The sequence below is a fragment of the Rhinopithecus bieti genome, unplaced genomic scaffold (genome assembly GCF_001698545.2).
Source record: "Rhinopithecus bieti isolate Rb0 unplaced genomic scaffold, ASM169854v2 scaffold_26311, whole genome shotgun sequence".
Taxonomy (NCBI): Eukaryota; Metazoa; Chordata; class Mammalia; order Primates; family Cercopithecidae; genus Rhinopithecus; species Rhinopithecus bieti.
The window spans coordinates 120,499-141,519 of NW_016811727.1; the positions used below are offsets into that span (position 1 = coordinate 120,499).

The following is a 21,021-nucleotide window of genomic DNA, read 5'->3' on the forward strand; positions in this document are numbered from 1 at the left end:
ATTTCTTTCTGTATGTTTTGACACCTCACACCTGGCACAGGAGGGAGGCAGTGCAGGAATTAGGGAAAACAAGGTAAGAATTGATGTCACAGGCTCTCCCAGCAATTATTGAAGTAGGTTACTCAACATGTTTATTCCTTCATTCATTCATCTAATGCATATTTCCATGCTGACCAGGTACCATGCTAGGCTCTGAGGATACTAAGATAAGATTGTAACTCACAGCACTTACAGTCTGATAATAAACTAGCAATTACAGAATATAGTGATGCCACCGAAGGATGAGCAGAGAGGGCCATTGCGGTGGACTTTTACCTTGTTGATCCTCAAAACGTCTTGCTTTCTATACTAACACTCTTGTATAGGCCCTGCCCACACTGACATTGGCTAATGAGATAGTAGCAAGCATGATGCATGCAGAGGATTGAAAAGTGCTCACACATGAAGGCTTTCCCATCATGCAAAGTCCAAGTTAGTTGTACTGAGAAAGTGACATGGAGAGAAAGAAAGCAAGGCTGGCAGGGGAGGATGGGGGAGGTGTTCTAGCCTTCCAGCCGTCCTCGCCAAGGTTTCAGACACATGAATGTAGCCATCTTGAATGTTGTGGCCCCATCCACCACCTGAGTGCAACAGCATGAGCAACCCCCAGCAGGAGAATCACCCAGCTGAGTCCCAACCAACCCAAGACTCAGGAACAAATAAAATAATGGTTGCTTTCAGCTGCTAAGTTTTGGGGTGGGTTGTCACATAGCAATAAAAACACAACCATATATATTTCTAAAAAAGAACTTTTATTGAAATTAATGCCAAGTGAGGATTTTCCATTTTGATGGATTCATTTTTACAATGTGATCTCTTTTTAAAATTATTTTCCAAATGATTACTGATATAGCATAATCTTTCATTTGTCATATGCATGCATATTTATTCATACAAGGAAGAAAATCAGTAGACTGTGGTCAAGAAAAGAAGGCAAAAACCAGAATTTATAGGAGAAAGAAGACAGAAAAACTGAAAGCAGTCAGGGAGAATGAATTTTGTTTGCACATTTTCTGGGTAAACTGATTGGTTCATGTCCAGCAAAGAAGTCAGTCTAAACAGTCTGCTCCTAGGAAGGCTAATCAGGGGTTCTCAAAGGACAGAATCTAACTGCTTATGGATTCTCCTCAAAACCTTGAGAGCTTCTCAGGGGGCTCACATGCCAGGCCGTCTCTGAGCATTGGTTGACAGTGTCCTGTCTTTAAGATCTTTATCACGGCCAATGTGCAACTGCGATGCACCATTTTTCTCATCACAGTTTTACATGCTGATTTTAATGTATCTAGCCACTTTATTCTAACCTTTTAATTAATCTTTTAGGTTTTCTCACTGTAAAATAAGATAATCTGTAAACAATAATTTAGTCTTTTCCCTTTTATTAATATTAATATATAACTGCTGACAAACCACAACTCATGTAGGATTAGAAACACAAACAAGCACTCAGAGCACACATCCAGTTGGTGTGGCTGACCAAAGATCCTTCACTCAGAGGTATTCGATCAGTGTGGCTGAGGCAGCTCTAGTTTGGACCACAGACCACTGGCAGATGGCTCATTTGGAGTTAATTCTCATTATAAATTTTTTTCTGAAATCATCTGAATCCATGGGAAGATCTATCTTCAAATCTAGACAGTAACAACTCTTGCCTAGATATTCAGCAGATGGTTATTTCTTATGACAGTAGCACTCCACAATCACTAAGCTCTATGGGATGCTAAGTTTATTTCCTGTAAAATCAAAGTGAAACAAGTGCTATTTGGCTGAAAACGGTGTAATAAGCTCCAACAAAATAGAGTTGCCTTTTGTTTCCTCTGGGGTTTCTTTTTAGAGCTAAATTGGAGAACTCCATAAACGTTAAGATGTAATGAACTAACTCATTTATTGCACTCTGCTTTCCATCTCTGACAGGTGCATACACACACACACACACACACACACCCCACCACCACTACCACCACCACCACCATTACCATCCCACTGCCACACCAGCTGCCCTACACTATAGACCACACAGTCCTTGTATGGGAAATAGGTTTACACTATGTAAATGTTCATCCAAGGATCTACTATGGAGCTCTAGCAATGCTCTATTCAGCCTAGGAAATTTGCTGTGATGAGAGGCTAAGAGATGGAGTTTTCTGTGGAAGATAAAAGCTGCTTCCTTTATTTGAAGAAAATTAAAGTTTATTCCACAGATCAGTGGTTAACTCTCCAGGGCAAGCCCTTTTCTTCCTCCAAACTTCAACACATATTTCTACAAGTCAGGGGAATATGAATCTTCTTCCTTGGGCCAGCTAAGTGGATATCCTGTGGCAAGTTATTTGGAAACAACAAAACAGGCAATCACCTGCTTAAGTGGTACAATCAGAAAGGCCAAGAGAGAATTCCGACCTTTCCTGAACACCTTAATAATTGAAACTTACATTGATACCATTCTGTTTGCAAAAAGACAGAAATTCCCTATTTTCAAGGCTCTTATGTGGTTCTGAACCATTCCTTTGGGGAACTAGTGTCAACTACTGTCACATTATATTAAAGACCTGACAAAAAAGAGACATGGGATTGATGTTTTTAACTGAGCAGAAGTTGAAAGCTACTGGGCCAGTACCTAGGGGACTTCAGACACTGAGTGGCTAAAAAATTAGATATATTGTGGTGCAGAGAGATGAAGGAAGGAAGAGAATCAAAGAAAGAAGAAGCAATGACAACCAAAGGCAAAGTTTGCCTTTTTCTAGCTCCTAATCTTGATTCTAACAGCTATCTCGTATTAAGCACTATGAACCAGGTGTGTGAAGGTCTTTACATGTGTTCGCTCATTACACCTTTACATTTCCGTTTACAAGGAGCAGAGGGGTTTAGGGCCCTGGCTCCCGGGGTTTCTCCCTAGTAGGGGATGAGATCATCCCATGTCATGTGAGCTTGTCAGGAACTTGGCATAGACCCTGAGGTTCTACTTAGGTTCCCAAGAATGAACATTCTGGACATTCAGTAAAGACTTGTTAATATCCCTGCCTGGATCCCTTTCTTTATATTTTGAGAACATTAAGAGAGGGAAGGCTACTGACATTTGGAATGAATAGTTACAGGAAAGAAAATAGTCTTGAGGAACAATTTCAGGAAGATGTGAGAAGGTGAAGAGAGGACCAGAGAATGTGTTCCTGGTCGTGGTAACCAAAAACCACCAGGATGGACTTGAGGTTCCTAGAAATCAATTGGGGAAGGAAATCCTAGGAGAAAGATTGGTCTTCTTGTCAATCTAGAGGGGTTTTTTTCTATTTATTATGGTTTCAACACTAAAATAAATATGAACTTATGTCCGTGCCTCAAACTGGTGATTTGAAATATGTTTATTGGAAATATTAAAATCTATATTTTACTTTAGGACAGATAATTGTATTTTACTTCAATGTTCTAGTTTGTATTTAGCTTAAAGGACATCCTTGAAATACCTGTTTTTTATAAGAGCTTCAGAGTTGAAAGGGGAAAGGAAGATTGTTCAGGCTGAGAGAGTTCTGACTGGGTTTGCTTTGCTCTCGTCGGGGGCGCTGGGGTGATTAGCATCACGCAGGGCATGCGATTCTGACACCCTCTTCTGTGGTGGGGGTGAGAAGGCACCGGTGCCACTAGTCCCTGACCTCTCCCTCAGACAAGTTGCAAATGAAAACTGAGGGGGTGGAGTAGCTATGGAAACCAGGAGGGAAGGATTTTTTTGTTTAAATGCATATGAATTAGAACAAAATGACTGGCATCCCTTTTGCTTTTCCATCTGTGACAAAATTCTGTGTCCTGGTTTCTACCTTCACTTAAGAGTAAATTATGGGGGAAAGAACATCATGAAGACCTGCTATTGCACAGTGTCATTTCCTCTTTCTATGTTTCTGTGGATTAATTTTAAAGCCATTTGATAGAATTAATCATATAAGCCAGTCCCACTTTCCCTGCAAATGTCTACCTTCATGCAGGTGATTTTGTAGAAAGGAGCTTCTCCAATAAAGAAGAGCTTCTCTTTCAATTCCATGGACATTGGAGAGAGTCCCTTTCAAAATAAGGAAGCTCAGGTCTGGAGAGACAAAGGCCTCTACTTTCTCAAAGGCCTCTTGGACCAAGTCCAGGTATGAGTCTTCAGTACCATGTTTGTCTCTACGGCACAGCATTTGAGATTTTCATGAGGCTACCTGACCTCAATCTGCTTCCTTTTTATATTAACACTTTTGGCCCCAGTGGGACATACCCATTTTATGAGTTACTGACGTTTATAACCTACTTCATTTTAGCATAAACTTTCTGCCTTTTGTTCTTTTGTGGGCAACATATTAGTTCTTGGATTCTGAGTTTTTAAGTGGTATAATTTTTGTTTGGCTCCAGGCAACAGTAGTTCTACTTTGTGTCTGAGCCTCCCATCATCATCTGTCACTGTGCCCACTTGTTCTATTAAAGTATCATCAGGAAGGCACACAATTGATCCAGGGTAAAATATTCTGCTCCAGCAGTGAATGAATCATTCAACGTTGTGTGTCCACTGGGAGAAAAAAAAAAAAAAAAAAAAAAACTGTTTGCAACATATTCATTTCCACAATTTTTATGTATTACCATGAAGACATAGTTATTAATTCACTGTCTCCAGAGATATTCCCAATCCATTTCAAAGCCTGCAATCCTGATTATTGTAGAAATTATTACACTCACTTTGTTTCACTCTGCTCTGCCTTCTAAATCTGAACATGTCCTGTTCTATTGATACTTTCTCCTGTCAATAGTCATGCTAATGATGGAAGAACCTTGGCCAATATGATTAGAGTCTGAAAGAATCTCCTGGGTGATGTAAAACGAGCTCATAGGCAGAGGGGAGAACTTCCTCCTCTAACACACAGGCTGGTGTCTGACTCACTACAAAAAAAAGAAAAAGAGAGCAACATGGTTCCACTGTCTCTTTGGATCTCATGAGTTGAAAGCTGAGGCTGTACTCCCCAACAAGCATGAATATTTCATTTCTGAGTAGGTGACTGGAGAAAGATGAAATCAACTTAATTTGAAGAACATTAAAAAATATGTTTTCATGCTTTGGAAAAGTTTCAGTGTATCAGGTGAAATATTTGGAAATAAAAATTGTTGTAGATTTTGTACCATTGTTGGCCTGGAAGAGCAGTTCACATTTAATTAATGTTCTAAGGTAACACTGTGTCATATTTGTAGGACTACAAGTAACAATTCACAGAATGAATTAATCATTGGATCCTGCTATGTTCTGAATATTTGTGCTCCACAAAACTCATATGTTGAAAACCGAATCACCAACGTGATGGTATTAGGAGGCAGGGCCTTTTAGAGGCAACCAGATCATGAGGGCAGAGCTAATGGCACTAATGGGATGAGTGTCCTTATAAAAGAGACCCCAGGCCAGGTGCGGTGGCTCATGCCTGTAATTCCAGCACTTTGGAAGGCCAAGGCAGGCGGATCACGAGGTCAGGAGTTCGAGACCAGCATGGCCAAAATAGTGCAACACTGTCTCTACTAAAAGTAAAAAAAATTAGCCAGATGTGGTGGTGTGTGCCTGTAATCCCAGCTACTTGGAAGGCTGAGGCAGAATTGCTTGAACCCGGGAGGCAGAGGTTGCAGTGAGCCAAGATCATGCCATTGCACTCCTGCCAGGGCGACAGTGCGAGACTCCATCTCAAAAAAGAAAATTAATAAATAAGGCCGGGCGCGGTGGCTCAAGCCTGTAATCCCAGCATTTTGGGAGGCCGAGACACGGTGCGGATCACGAAGGTCAGGAGATCGAGACCATACTGGACTAACATGGTGAAACCCCGTCTCTACTAAAAAATGCAAAAAAAAAAAACTAGCCGGCGGAGCGTGGCGGGGCGCCTGTAGTCCCAGCTACTCGGGAGGGCCTGGAGGCCAGGAGGAATGGTCATAAACGCCGGGAGGCAGGAGCTTTGCCGTGAGCTGAGATTCCGCCACTGCACTCCAGCCTGGGCGACAGAGCGGAGACTTCCATCTCCCAAAAAAAAAAAAAAAAGAAAAGAAAAGAAAATTACATAAATAAAATAAAAAAATAAAAGGGTCCCCAGAAAGACCCTCGCCCCCTCCACCATGGGAGGACACAGCAAGAAGATGCCATTTATATGCCGTAAAGTGGGCTCTCTCCAGACAGCAAGTCTATCTTGATCTTAGACTTGCCAGCCTTCAGAAACGTGAGAAAGAAATCTCTGTTGTTCATAAGCCACCCACTCAGTTTATAGATTTTGTTATGCAGCCTGAACAGGTTAAGACAGATCCCTCAATCTTTTATTCAAGAGCAACAGGGACAGTGGCCATGACTACAGATGGGAGTCAAATATATCTGGGCTTTATGCAAGCTTAAACGTGCACTAGATAATTGACACTGGACAAGTTACCCCACTGTTCTTGCTCTCAACTTTATAATCTTGGGAACGAAGATGGTAATAATATCTATTTCACTGGGGTATCATAAACAACAGTGCCCGGTACACTGAGGTGTTACATAAATCAGTGCTCAACAGTAGCTGTTATTTTGCTCTAGGATATTATTGAAGCATATAAAGCCTTATCTTTCCGACAGACTCCGGGCTGTCAAATGCCCTCTGCAATGTTTCTTCAAATTCCTAGAGGATGTAATTTTCATGCCCCTGATTTAGACAGAGGCTATCTTTCCTACACGCCTTAGAAGATAATGTATTTCAAAATAAAGAAAGATCTAAAAGATCTCATTGCTACTAAATACAGAATACTACATTATCCATCATATTGAACTTAAATTTGCCTTTGTGATTTTAAAATCTACTTTTAAAATTCTTATACTATATTCAATTGTTGACATTTCCAGGTCTCTATTTTGTAAAGTTAAGACAGCATTAAATACAAAATGAAGAAAATGAAAGACAGATCTCTAGTGCATATACCAGCTTACAGTTTTGCAAATGCAATGCCACAAAATGTGTCCCTGATGTCACAAGAGCTTGTAAGCCAGCTGGGGACCCAGACACATCAGAGGTGACATCTCAAGGCAGGGGGAGGGTACCAGAGGCAGCCATGGCAGAGCATGAGAAGAATCCCTTGGGGAGCCATGTCCAGTCTTGCAGATGCTAATTAATCTTGTCATAATGTTGTACCATTCCTCCTCCTTGGTAGCTCTGTCAGAGCATTCTGAACGATCACAGTAAGAGAAATGCAATGACAGCCATGCTTCATCTCCAGCTGTTTCCTGAGTAGATGACAGGTATTCATGAAGTGTTCCTCACAGTCCTGATGAGACTGAGGAGCAGAGTCCACTCCTCAAAACATCCTGGAGTGTTGACATGTTCTGACGGTGTCAGTGATCTGCCAGGATTTGGGTATTTTATCCAGTGATGGATTAGATGGCATGAAGCTGTGGGTTTTGGAGCTGGACTCACCATTTTTAGGGCTCAAGGGTGTTATACTCTAAGACTAAAACTCACTGAGGGTAAGCACCTCCCTCCATGTTTTAAATTTCTTCCTATTGCTGCATAAGGCCAGTGTCCTGCATATAGTAGGTGCTCATTATATTTACTATTGATTATATTTACCAAAACACCTTATGGATTCCTCATTATTTAATTTCATGGAGTCTTTACATTATCCATGGAACCGTGTACCTCTTGAATCTCATCTTATCCATCAGGACCTCTCTGACTGTCCCAGTTCATAGTAAGCTTCTTTTCCTCTGAATGTACCATCCTTCTGACACTAGAGAACATGCCCACAACACCGGGCGCAGTGGCTCACACCTGTAATCCCAGCACTTTGGGAGGCCGAGGCGGGCGGATCACGAGATCAGGGGATCGAGACCATCCTGGCTAACATGGTGAAACCCCATCTCTACTAAAATACAAAATTAGCCGGGCATAGTGTCGGGCACCTGTAGTCCCAGCTACTCGGGAGGCTGAGGCAGGAGAATGGCGTGAACCCGGGAGGCGGAGCTTGCAGTGAGCCGAGATTGCGCCACTGCACTCCAGCCTGGGTCACAGAGCGAGACTCTGTCTCAAAATAAAAAAAAATTTAAAAAAAGAGAGAGAGTATGCCCACAACTTGCAAAGTACCTCTCTCACAACGGACTGAGTGTGCCACATGATCACATGGGGTTGTATTGGTTTCTTTCCTTCATTCTGTGTTTTCAAATTATGCTCTTTAGGGACCTGAGAGAAGGAAAACAGGCTCAGTGCCAACTCACACGACTCTTAAAGGCAGCTCTCTTTACACAGAGATCTTGCCAAAGTTTCAAGTTTATGGCATAAAAGGACCCAAGGGGCTTTGTCCTCCTCAATTTCTGCCTGAGGAATGGTAGTCGGTAGGGGTGTTCATTTTTATGTTTCCCTGGCCAACTGGGAAACAGTTACCCAATTATAAGGCAGCTGTCCCCTGTCATTTGAGATACTGACTTACAGGGATGTCACACAGTCAAGGACACAACAAGTAACTAGGATGGACCTAAGGGTCTCTGGTATGCTTACAATGCCAGGCATTTGTGAGGTTTGTTTTGGGGTCAACATCTAGTTCAAGATTCATATGTATATTTTAATGAAGACTTTCTTCCTTTTTTTCACACCTTTCTCCCTTCACTAAGTTGGGCGCTGGATGTTAGTAATACTAAGAGACATCAGACATTATCTCTCCCTTCAGATCATGACTCAGTGGAAGATTTAGATACATAAACAGAAAGTGACGCATTGGAGTATGCACTATGAACTATGAGAGCACAAATGAGAAACATGTTTGGTAAGAAATGCAAAGAGGAAAAACTACATGGATATGAGATATTTAAGCTGGACCCTCAAAGATGACAAGCACATCACCAAGTCTTGATGATCTTAGCTCCTAAATCCATCTCTCATCTCTCTGCCTTTTTCCATTTCTGCTGCTAGACCTTCATGAGAGCTGACAACATGTCTAGCCTGCACTACTGCAAGAACTTCTTGGTCTATGGTAGTGTGGCCAACTGAAGAAGCCGGCTTAGTTTCTCCAGTCAGGTGCTCACACTAAGAAAGGTTGGATGGAGGTTATAAAGTGGCTGTGAATGAGAATTTGATCTGGGCTCTACCAAGGAGAGAAGCCATGCAGAGATAAGCTTGAAAGGCATGAAACCATGTTAAGCAGAAAAATAAAAATTCATAACAGAATGGGTGTGGCATTATATAAGGTTCTGTGGAGTACCATGATCCTCCTTCATGAAACAACTTCAAGGCAGACATCTGGCGATTTTTTCCATTGCCCCCAGGGCAGAGAGTAACAGAAAGGATGGAGATGTGCAAAGAAGAAGTAAAAAGAATCAGAAGTAGAAGAGAAGAGAACAAAAAGAGGAAACGGGGAATAGAAGAGGTCTTCCCACCCCACCACCACCAGCTTGCGAAAAGTAACCTCACAGGCATTTCTCTCAACTGAGACTCCCTTAGAAATGGTAGAACATTTAGTTCTCTATATTATATCAAAATAATCTTCTGCATTGGCCTTTCATATTGCCTAAAAACACTTTTTTTGCTTATTGAAAAAAGTCCTTTTATAATATTATTAAATAATATTAATTTATTTGCATTTTAATGCAAATACCCCTAGGAGAGGTAAATCATAGAAGCTAATATTTTGACATTTTGTGGACATTTATAGAGAGCTAATAATGGTCCACACCTCAAAATGAAAAAAGGACAGATGTGTGTGTGTGTGTGTGTGTGTGTGTTGGTGGGGTGACAAAACTCTTCAGAACAAACACCAAAGAAGAAGGTACAAAGTGGGAGAATATCAAAAGTGAGGCGCAACATCTCAACTGGGGGACCTGGAATGTAGAGAGACAGCTGACTCCCATCATCCAGGCCACCAACATTTTCATTTCAACCTTGTCAGTCACTTTCTATCTGCTATTATTATATCCACACCTGCCACTCTAAATCATTCTCCACACAGCAAACCAGACCTTCAAAATACATAAAGCAAAAACTGTTAGAACTGAAAGGAGAAATAGATATAACTGCAATTATAGTTGGAGACATCAATAACCTCTTTAAACAATTGATAGAACAACTAGCCAGAAAATCAGCAAGGATATAGAAGAACCTAGCAACATCATCAAATAACAGGAATGAACTGACATTTATAGAACACTCCAACCAACAGCAGAAGAATACACAGGCCAGGTACAGTGGCTCACTCCTGTAATCTCAGCTCTTTGGGAGGACGAGGCAGGTGGATCACCTGAGATAATGAGTTCAAGACCAGCCTGGCCAACATGGCAAAACCCCATCTCTACTAAAAATACAAAAATTAGCCAGGTGTGGTGGTGCATGCCTGTAATCCCAGCTACTTGGGAGGTCAAGGCAGGAGAATTGCTTGGACCTGAGAGGCAGAGGTTGTAGTGAGGTGAGATTGTGTCACTGCACTGCAGCCTTGGTGACAGAGTAAGATTCTCTCAAAAAAAAAAAAAAGAAGGAGAAGAATACACGGAAGAGATAAATATGTATACATATTTGTATATATTATATGTATACATATATTATATGTATACATGTATACATTCATATAAGGAAGCCATATACTGAATGATAAAATAAACCTCAACAACTTTAAAAGAATTAAAATGATACAGAGTATGTTTTTTTGACCACATGGGTTTCAAGCTAGAAATCAGTAACAAAAGGATAACATGAAAATCTCCAAACACATGGAAACCAAATATAAATAGCTCATGCTAGTCTCAAGAAAATTTGAGAAATATAGTGAACTAAACAAAAATGAAGATACAACATATTAAAATTTGTGGTATGCAGCTAAAGCAGTGCTGAGGAAAAACCTTACAGCTCAACACCCAGAGGTGAAAGTCTTGACTTAATAATCTAAGCTCTCACTTCAAGAAAATAGAAAAAGAACAGCAAAAATCAGGCATACCTCATATTATTGTGTTTTGCTTTCTTGTGAGTCACAGACACTGTGCTCTTTACAAATTGAAGGTCGATAGCAGCTCTAAGTCGAGCGAGTCTACTGGTACCATTTTTCCAACAGCAGGTGGAAAAATTATGTCTATGTGTCACATTTTAGTAGTTCTCACAATATTTTAAACTTTTAAATTATTTTTGTATCTGTTATGATGATTAGTGATCTTTGATATTACTATTGTAATTGCTTTTGGGATACTGCAAACAGCACCCACATAAGACAGCATGTGTCCTCACAGCTCCACTGACCAGCTATTTGCTGTCTCTCTCTCTCTCTCCTCAGGCCTCCTTATTTTTTGAGACACAATTATATTGAAATTAGGTCAACTAATAACCCTACGTTGGCCTCTAAGTATTCAAGTGACAGGAATAGCTGCATGTCTCTCACATTAAATCAAAAGCTAGGAAAAATTAAGCTTAGAGAAGAAGGCAGGTAGAAAGCCAAGATAGGCCAAAAGCTAGACTCTTGTACCAATTAGTTGGCCAAGTTGAGAATGCAAAGGAAAAGTTTTTGAAGGCAATTAAAAGTTCCATGCCAGTGAACACACAAATAATAAGAAAGTGTAAAAAGCCTCATTGCTAATATGGAGAAAGTTTTAGTGGTCTAGACAGAAAATCAAACCAACCACAACATTTCCCTAAGCCATAGCCTAATTTAGAGCAAGGATGTACAAGGAGGTTAATGCTGTTTTCATGCCTGCTAACACAGCATTCATTCTGCAACCCATAGACCAAGGAGTAATTTCAACTTTTTAGTCTTATTGCTTGAGAAATAAATTCTGTAAGACTATAGTTGCCATAGATAGTGCTGGGCAAAATACATTGAAAACCTTCTGGAAAGCATTCATCATTCTAAATGCCATTAAGGATGCTCATGACTCATGGGAGGAGGTCAAAATAGCAGCCTTAACAGGAGGATTATTTTCAGATGTTATAAGATGTTATAAGATGAAATAATCCTTAAGGATTATTTTGAGATGTTAAAGACTTCAGTGTAAGAAATAATTGCTAATGTTGTGGAAATAGCAAGAGAACTAGAATTAGAAGCCTGAATATGCGGCTGCATTGTTGCAATCTCATCAAAAAACTTGAACGGATGAGGAGTTGCTTCTTATGGATGGGCAAAAAAAGTGGTTTCTTGATATGGAATCTACTCCTGGTGAAGATGCTGTAAACATTGTTGAAACGACAATAAAGGATTTAGAATATTACATAAACTTAGTTGATAAAGCAGTGGCAGGGTTTGAGAAGATTGACTCTAATTTCAAAAGAAGTTCTACTGTGATTAAAATGCTATCATACAGCATCACATGCTACAGAGAAATCTTTTGTGAAGAGTCAATTGATGAGGCAAACCTCATTGTCTTATTTTAAGAAATTGCAGAGAGGCTTAAAAATGGCTGACTAGAGGCATCTGGTACTTGCCTCCTCCACAAAACAGCACAGAAATAGCAAGTAGATAATCACACTTGTAATAGATCTTCTAAGACAGAACACTGGAATTCAACAGAGAAGTGGCAGGAAACACCTAAAGTGAGGAGGGAGGGGAAAGTGAGGCGGCCTGCTCAGCCAGGATCAGTTGGGAGTCCAGAGAGCCTTCCCAACAGGGGAAAGAGTAAGTGGGAGATCCCCAGTGGTGCACATTTCCACCACAGAGCCCTGAAATCCTAGCCATGGAAGAGTTTCTTGACCCTCATCTACCCTGAGAATACAATAGAAAGTTGCAGAGACCATGTCATGGCATTACTTGGAGAGGGAGTTCACCCTAGGTTCCACACTCGCTATGTGGTAGAAATAGCAAGATATATAGAATTAGAAGTGGAACCTAAATATGTGACTGATTTGCTGCAGTCTCACCAAAAGTCTTGAACAGATGAGGGACTGTTTCTCATGAATGAGCAAAGAAAGTGGTTTCTTGACACAGAATGTACTGAAGTGCACATTCAGTACATGCAGTGAAGATACTGTGAATATTGTTGAAATAACAACAAAGGATTTAGAATGCTACATAAAGCAGTGCCTCTCAACTCCCTTGGGCACTGAGAATAAAATAGGGAGTTGCAGAGACAATACAATGGCACTGCTCCAGACTGGGGGCTCACACTGGTCCTAAGCAACTATAGCACAATGTCATTTTGAACACCCAATCTCCAACACACTACATCCTGCCCTGGGCCTCAACAGGCCCTGCATCTCCACATCCCTGGAGCCCCATTGACATTCCCTGTCCACAGTCATCACCACTGCTGGCTGCTGCCACTGGAGCTGAAGTACAAACCACTGGCAGCAACTCTGCTGCCCCCATAGCAGGGCAGCCCCACATTTAAAAGATATTCCACCTACAACTGCCACCTGAAGCCCAAGTGTGTGCACCCTAGCTGCCTGCCTGTGGCTATTGCAACAGAAAGCAACATTGCCCTCCCCAAGCATAGTTGTTGTCATGCATCAATGGGGGCTGAGGGCAGGCACACCCAGTCTGGCTCCACCCCTGCTAGTATCCAAGCATGCTGTTCAGGGGTCTGGGGATCACCCAGCCCCAGCCACTGCTACTGGTATCTGAGCACTCCTTCTAGGATCCTGATGTCACGCCCAACCAACCTGTCATTACCACCATAGCCGGCACCCACATGCATGCACTACTTGCAGGACTGGGGAATGGCCTACCTAGCCAGTTGTAGTTAACACCAACACCAGCACAGATCATTTGAGTGCCAAAGGGTCATCCCACCACTGCTAGTGATATCGCCCATGCCCACTGCCTAGGGACCTGAGAACCAACCCACATACTTGGCCCACCACTGCCATCCCTGGCACTCAAACAACCTAGAGGCCCAAGAATAAGGTTGCTTGGCTCCACTAACATTGATGCCAGCATACACCACCCTGAGGTCCAAGGACAGGCATGATTGGTCCACCACTGCCACTACTGGGGCCCAAGAACTGGCTTACCTGGAATGCCTGTCTCCAATAAAACTTTACCATAGCCTCCATTAACAGCTACACCCTAAGCCACTGATGGAACCACAGACACCACGGCTGCTGTTTACAGCTGAAGAAATTATACAGGGACTATACTAGTTCACACACCCAAAATCAAAGCCAAGGTGCCCTCCCCAACCAACACCATGGTTATATCTTCAGGAAAAATCCTCCCCTAGGAAGGCAAATCCAAAATAGGAAGAATAGGTTGTCACATCAGATGCTCAGATACCAATGTAAGGAAACAAGAAACATGAAAAAGCAAGAAAATATGACACCTGCAAAGAAACACAATAATTCTCCAGCAACAGATTCCAATGAAATTTATGAAATTTCATAAAATCCTAGAAAAAAATTCAAAATATTGACATGAAAGAATTCAGTGGGATATAAGAGAATACAGATAAACAATATGAAGAAATCAGAAAAAAAATTCAGGAAGTGAATGAGAAATTTACCAAAGGGACCGAACAGAAATACTAGAACCAAACAGAAATACTAGAACTGAAGAATTCAATAAATGAAATAAAAAATATGTTTAAAGTCTACAACAATGGACTAGATCAACCAGAAGAAAGAATTTGAAAAGCTGAAGATAAGGCCTTTGAAATAACCCAGTCAGACAAAATAAAAAAAAGAAAAGAAAAGAATGAGCAAAGCCTATGTGCCATATGGGACACCATAAAGCAATCACATATTTGAATTTTTAGTGTCCCAGAAGGCAAGATAAAATGAAAGGGATAGAACATCTATTTAACAAAATAATAGCTGAAAACTTCTAAAGTCTAGCAAGAGATATCGATATCCAGATACAGGAAGTTCATATGTTCCCAACTAGTTACATTCAATAAGGTCTTCTCCACAGCACATTATTGTCAAACTGTCAAAAGTCAAAGGCTAAAAAAAATTCTAAAAACAGTAAGAGAGAAGCATCTAGTCAATTATAAGGCAGCTCTTATCAGAATGACAGAAGATTTATTTTAAACAAAATTTTTTTATTATTATTTTTTTGAAATGAAGTTTCACTCTTGTCCTCCAGGCTGGAGTACAATGGCACAATCTAGGCTCACTGCAACCTCCACCTCCCAGCTTCAAGCAGTTCTCCTGCCTCAGCCTCCCGAGTAGCTGGGACTACAGGTGCATGCCACCACGCCCGGCTAATTTTTGTATTTTTATTGGAGATGGGGATTGACCATGTTGGCCGGGCTGATCTCAAACTCCTGACCTCAGGTGCTCTGCACACCTTGGCCTCCCAAAGTGCTGGGATTACAGGCGTGAGCCACTGTGCCCAGCCTAACAGCAGATTTCTTAGCAAGAAGTCTTACAGTCCAGGAGAGAGTGGGATATTATATTCAAAGTGCTGAAAGAAAAAAAAAATCAGTCAAGGATACTATACCCAGAAAAGTTATTCTTCATGGATGAAGGAAAACTAAAGTCTTTCCTAGACAATCAAAAGCTGGAAAAACTCATCACCACTAGACCAGCCCTACAAGAAATGCTTAAGGGAGTCCTATACCTGGAAGTGAAAGGATGATATCCACCATCATGAAAAGACACAAAAGTATTAAACCCATCAGTAGAGCAAACACACAAATAAGGAAGACAAAGGACTCAAATAGTATACTATAGAAAACCACAAAGCCACAATATACAATGGGAGAAAGAAAAAAACAAAGAATATGCAAAAACCCCAGAAATCAATAAATAAAGTGACAGGAATAAGTGCACACATATCAATAATAACCTTGAGTATAATGTTCCCATTTAAAAGATAGAGGTGGCTAAATGGCTTAAGAAACAAATGAAAACCAAAAAAGTGGAGGAGTAGTAATACTTACATAAAACAAACTTTAAGTCAAAAAACAGTAGGAAGAGACATAGCAGATCATTATATAATGATAAAAGGGTCAATTCAGCAAAAGTAATTAACAATTTTAAATATATATTAACCCAACCACAGAGCAACTAGATACACAAAGCAAATATTGTTAGATCTAAAGGAAGATATAGACTCCAATACAATAATGGTTAAGGACTTCAACATCCTACTCTCAGCATTAAACTGATCATCTCTACAGAAAATTAGCTAAGATATATTGGATTTAATCCAAACTTTAGATCAAATGGACATAATAGACGTTTACAGATAATTTCATCTAACAGTTACAGAATACACATTCTTCTCATCAGCATAAAGAACATTCTCCAGGATAAACAATATATTAGGACACAAAATAAATCTCATTAAATTTGTAAAAATCAAAATCGTATCAAGCATCTTCTTAGACTACAATGGAATAAAAGTAGAAATCAATAACAAGAGGAACTTTGGAAACTGTATAAATACATTAAACAGAATACTCTTGAATGACCACTGGGTCAAGGAAGAAATTAAGGAGGAAATGGAAACACTTCTTGAAAAAAAATAATGGAAACACAACATACCAAAACCTATGTGATACAACAAAAGCAGTGCTAAGAGGGAAGTTCGTAGCAATAAACATCCACATTAAAAAAGTAGAAAGACTTCAAATACACAATCTAATGACACATCTCAAGGAATTAAAAAGCAAGAACAAGCCAAACCAACTAGTAGAAGAAAATAAATAATAAAGAGCAGGGCAGAACTAAACTGAATTGAGAGTAAAAAACAAATTACAAAAAATCAACTAAATCAAAAGTTGGTTTTTTGAAACAATAAATAAAACTGATAAAACACTACCTAGACTGATCAAGTAAAGAGAGAAAATGCAAATAAGCAAAATTAGAAATTAAAAAGGAGACATTATAACTGATACTGCAGAAATACAAAAGATCATCAGATACTATTATGAACAACTATATAGTGAGAAACTGGAAAACTTTGAGAAAATAGGTAAGTTCCTAAATACGTATAACCTACTTAGATTGAATCAGAAAGAAATGGAAAATATAAACAGACCAATAATGAGTAATAAAATTGAATCAGTAATAAAGTCTCTCAACAAGAAAAAAAGTCCAGAACCTGCCAGATTTTACCAAAGTTCCAAAGGAACTAACACTAATTCCCAAACTATCAAAAACTGAGGATGAGAGAATTCTCCCTAACCCATTTTATGAGGTCAGCCTTACCCTAATACCAAAACCAAGCAAGGACACAACAAAAAAAGAAAATTACAGGCCAGTATCACCAATAAACATACAGAAAAAAAAATCCTCAACAAAATACTACCCCACCAAATCCAACAGCATATCAAAAAAATAATACATCATGATCAACTGCAATTTGTCCCAGGTATGCACGGATGGCTCAACATATGCAAATTAATAAATGTGATATATCACATTGACAGAATGAAGGACAAAAACCATGGATTATCTCAATAGATGCAAAGTAGCATTTGATAAAGTTCAACATTTCTTAATGATAAAAATTCTCAACTAACTAGGAGCAGAAGGAACATGCCTCAACATAATAAAGGTTATATGTGACAAACCAAAAGCTAACATCACACTAAATGGGAAAAACCTGAAAGCCTTTCATCTAAGAACTGAAACAAGACAAGCATGTCCACTTTCACCACTCCTATTCGATATAGTACCGGAAGTCCTAGCCAGAGTAACCAGTCAAGAGAAAGGAATAAAAAGCATGCAAATTGGGAAAAAGCAAGTCAAAATGCCCCATTTTGCAGATGATATGATCTTATATCTAGAAAAACCTAAAGACTCCACCAAAAAACCCTGACATGTGATGAATAAATTCAATATTCAGTAAAGCTTCAGGATACAAAACCAACAGCAATAAAAAATCAGTAGCATTTCTATACACCAATAGTGAACTAACTGAGAAAGAAATTAAGAAGGCAATCCCACTTACAATAGCTACAAAAAACAAAAAAAAGAAAGAAAACCCAAAATACCTAGGAATAAATTTAACCAAGAAGATGAAAACTTCTGCAAGAAAACTATAAAGCACTGGTGAAAGAAATTGAAGAGGACAACAAATGATAAAAACATCCCATGCTCATGGATCAGAATTAATAGTGTTAAAATGACCTTATTTAAAGCAATCTACACATTTAATGCAATACACATCAAAATATACCTATGTCATTTTTTACAGAAATAGAAAAAAATTCACCTAAAATTTGTATGGTGTTTTTTGTTTGTTTGTTTGTTTTTAAAAAAAGCCCAACAACCAAAACAATCCTGAGCAAAGAGAATAAAGCTGGAAGCATCACATTACCTGACTTCAAAATATGTTACAAGGCTGTGGTAACCAAAACGTCAAGGTATTGATATAAAAATAGATGCACAGATGATGGAACAGAATGAAGAACCCAGACATAAATCCACATATTTATAGTCAATTGATTTTTTACAAAGGCACCAAGAATATACACTGGGGAAAGACCATCTTCTTCAATAAATGGTGCTGGGAAAATCGAATAGCCATGTGCAGAAGAATAAAACTGGACCCCGTCTCTCACCATATGCATAAATCAACTCAAAATAAATTAAAGACTTAAATTTAAGACTCGAAACTATAAAACTACTAGAAGAAAACATAGGGGAAATGCTTCAGGACATTGGCCTAGGCAAAGATTTTTAGCTAAGACCTCAAAAGCACAGGCAACTAAAATGAAAACGGATAAATGGGACTACATCAGACTAAAAACCTCTGCACAGCAAAGGAAACAACAGAGGGAAGAGGCAGCCTGTTGAATAGGAGATAATATTTATAAACTATTCATTCAATAAAGGACTAATATCAAGACCAGAATGGCCAATATGGTGAAACCCCATCTCTATTAAAAATACAAAAATTTGGTTGGGCATGGTGGCGGGCTCCTGTAATCCCAGCTACTTGGGCGGCTGAGGCAGGAGAATTGCTTGAATTTGGGAGGTGGAGGTTGCAGTGAGCTAAGATCATGCCATTGCACTCCAGCCTGGGCAACAGGAGTGAAACTCCATTTAAAAAATAAAAATAAAAAAAAAAAGGACTAATATCCAGAATATGCAAGGAACCCAAACAACTCAATAAGAAAAAAATAATAATAATCCCATTAAAAAGTAGACAAAGAACATGAATAGATTTTTTTCAAAAGGAGGCATAGAAATGGTCAACAGATATATGAAAATATGCCCAATATCTCTAATCATCAGAAATGCAAATCAAAGCCACAATGAGATATCCTCTTACCCCAGTTAGAATGGTTATTATAAAAAAGATGAAAACCCCAGATGCTGGTGAAGATGTGGAGAAATGAGAACTATTATATACTTTTAGTGAGAATGTTAGTACAACCACTGTAACAAACAATATGGAGATTTCTCAAAAAACTAAAAATAGAACTACCATATGACTCAACAATGCTACTACTGGGTATTTATTCACAGGAAAGAAATCAGAATATCACAGGGACACCTGTACTCCATGTTTATTGCAGCACTATTTATAATAGCAAATATATGGAATAAACCTAAGTATCCATCAATGGACAAATGGATAAAGAAAATGTGATATATATACACAGTGCAATGCTATTTGGCCATAAAATGGAATAAAATCATGTCATTTATGGCAACACAGATGTAACTAGAGTTCACTATGTTAAGTGAAATAAACCAGGCCCAGAAAGACAAAGAGTACACATTCTCATTCATATGTAGGAGCTAAAAATGTTAATCTCATTGAGGTAGAGAGTGGAATGATAAATATCAGAGGCTGGGAAGGGTGTATGGCTGAAGAGGGGGATGAAGAGAGGTTGGTTAATGGGTACAAACATTAGTTAGATAGATGGAATAAGTTTTAATGCTCATTAGAAAAGCAGCTTGACTATAGTTAACACAATGTATACTGTATGTTTAAAAATAGCTAGAAGAGAGGATTTGAAATGTTACCAACACATAGAAATATTAAGTAATTGAGGTGACACCTTAAGTACCCTGACTTGATCATTACACATTCTATGCATGTAAAAAAAATCACATATACCCCATAAATATCTATAATATCATACTTCATTAAAGATAAATAAATTATTATTATGTATTAGGACAGAAAAAAATTGCCACAGACACCCCAACTTTCAGCAACCACCACCCTGATCAGTTAGCAGACATAAATATTGAAGCAAGACTGTCCACAAGCAAAAAGATACAACTTACTGAAGGCTCAGATGATTGTTAGTATTTTTTAGCAATAAAATATTTTAAATAAAGGTATGTACATTTTTCAGACATAATACTATTGCACACTTAAGAGACTACATTATGTGTAAACATAGCTAGTATATGCATTAGAAAACCAAACAATTTTTGTGATTTGCTTCATTGTGGTATTCACTTTTATTGTGGTGGTCTGGGACCAAACCCACAACATCTCAGAGGCATGCTTGTAAATCCGAAGCAAACAAAAGGAAGGAGGTAACAAAGATAAAAGCAGAAACCAATGAAACTGCAAACAGTTTCAATAAAGAACAATAAAGAAAGTTAGTGAAACATAAAGTGGTTCTTTGAAAAGACCAATAAAATTAACGAACCTCTAGCAAGACTGGCCCAAAAAAAAGAAAGAAAAAGATAATAAATGCTGGGAATAAAAGAGAATATCACCTTAAACCCTGCAGACATCAAAAAGATAATAAGAGAATTCTATAAACAAATCTACGTACGTAAATCTGACAACCAGATGATATGAATCAATTTTTCAAAAAACACAAATTACCATTACTCATGCAATAGGAAATAGATCACTAGAATAATCTATTGCCATTAAATAAATTAAATTAGGATTTAAAAACCTTTTCAAAAGCTTCAAGCCCATATGGTTTAATTGAAGAATTCTACCAAATATTTAAAGAAGAACTAGCAGCAATTCCACACATTCTCTTGCAGAAGATTAAATTGGGAGCACCTCCAAGTTCACTTTATAAAGCTGATGTTAGTTTAATATAAAAATCAGAGAAAGAAAGAAAGAAAAAGAAAGAAAGAAAGAAAGAAAAAGAAAGAAAGAAAGAAAGAAAGAAAGAAAGAAAGAAAGAAAGAAAGAAAGAAAGAA

At 38.8% G+C, this 21,021-nt stretch overlaps 1 long non-coding RNA gene across 1 annotated transcript; it reads left to right on the forward strand.

Moving 5' to 3' along the window:
* The first annotated feature begins 3,649 nt into the window (after positions 1-3,649).
* LOC108543972 (uncharacterized) lies at positions 3,650-9,200 on the forward strand. The gene is made up of 2 exons (XR_001889713.1): positions 3,650-4,154; positions 8,946-9,200. It is a non-coding gene; the product is annotated as an uncharacterized LOC108543972 (long non-coding RNA).
* Positions 9,201-21,021: the final 11,821 nt, after the last annotated feature.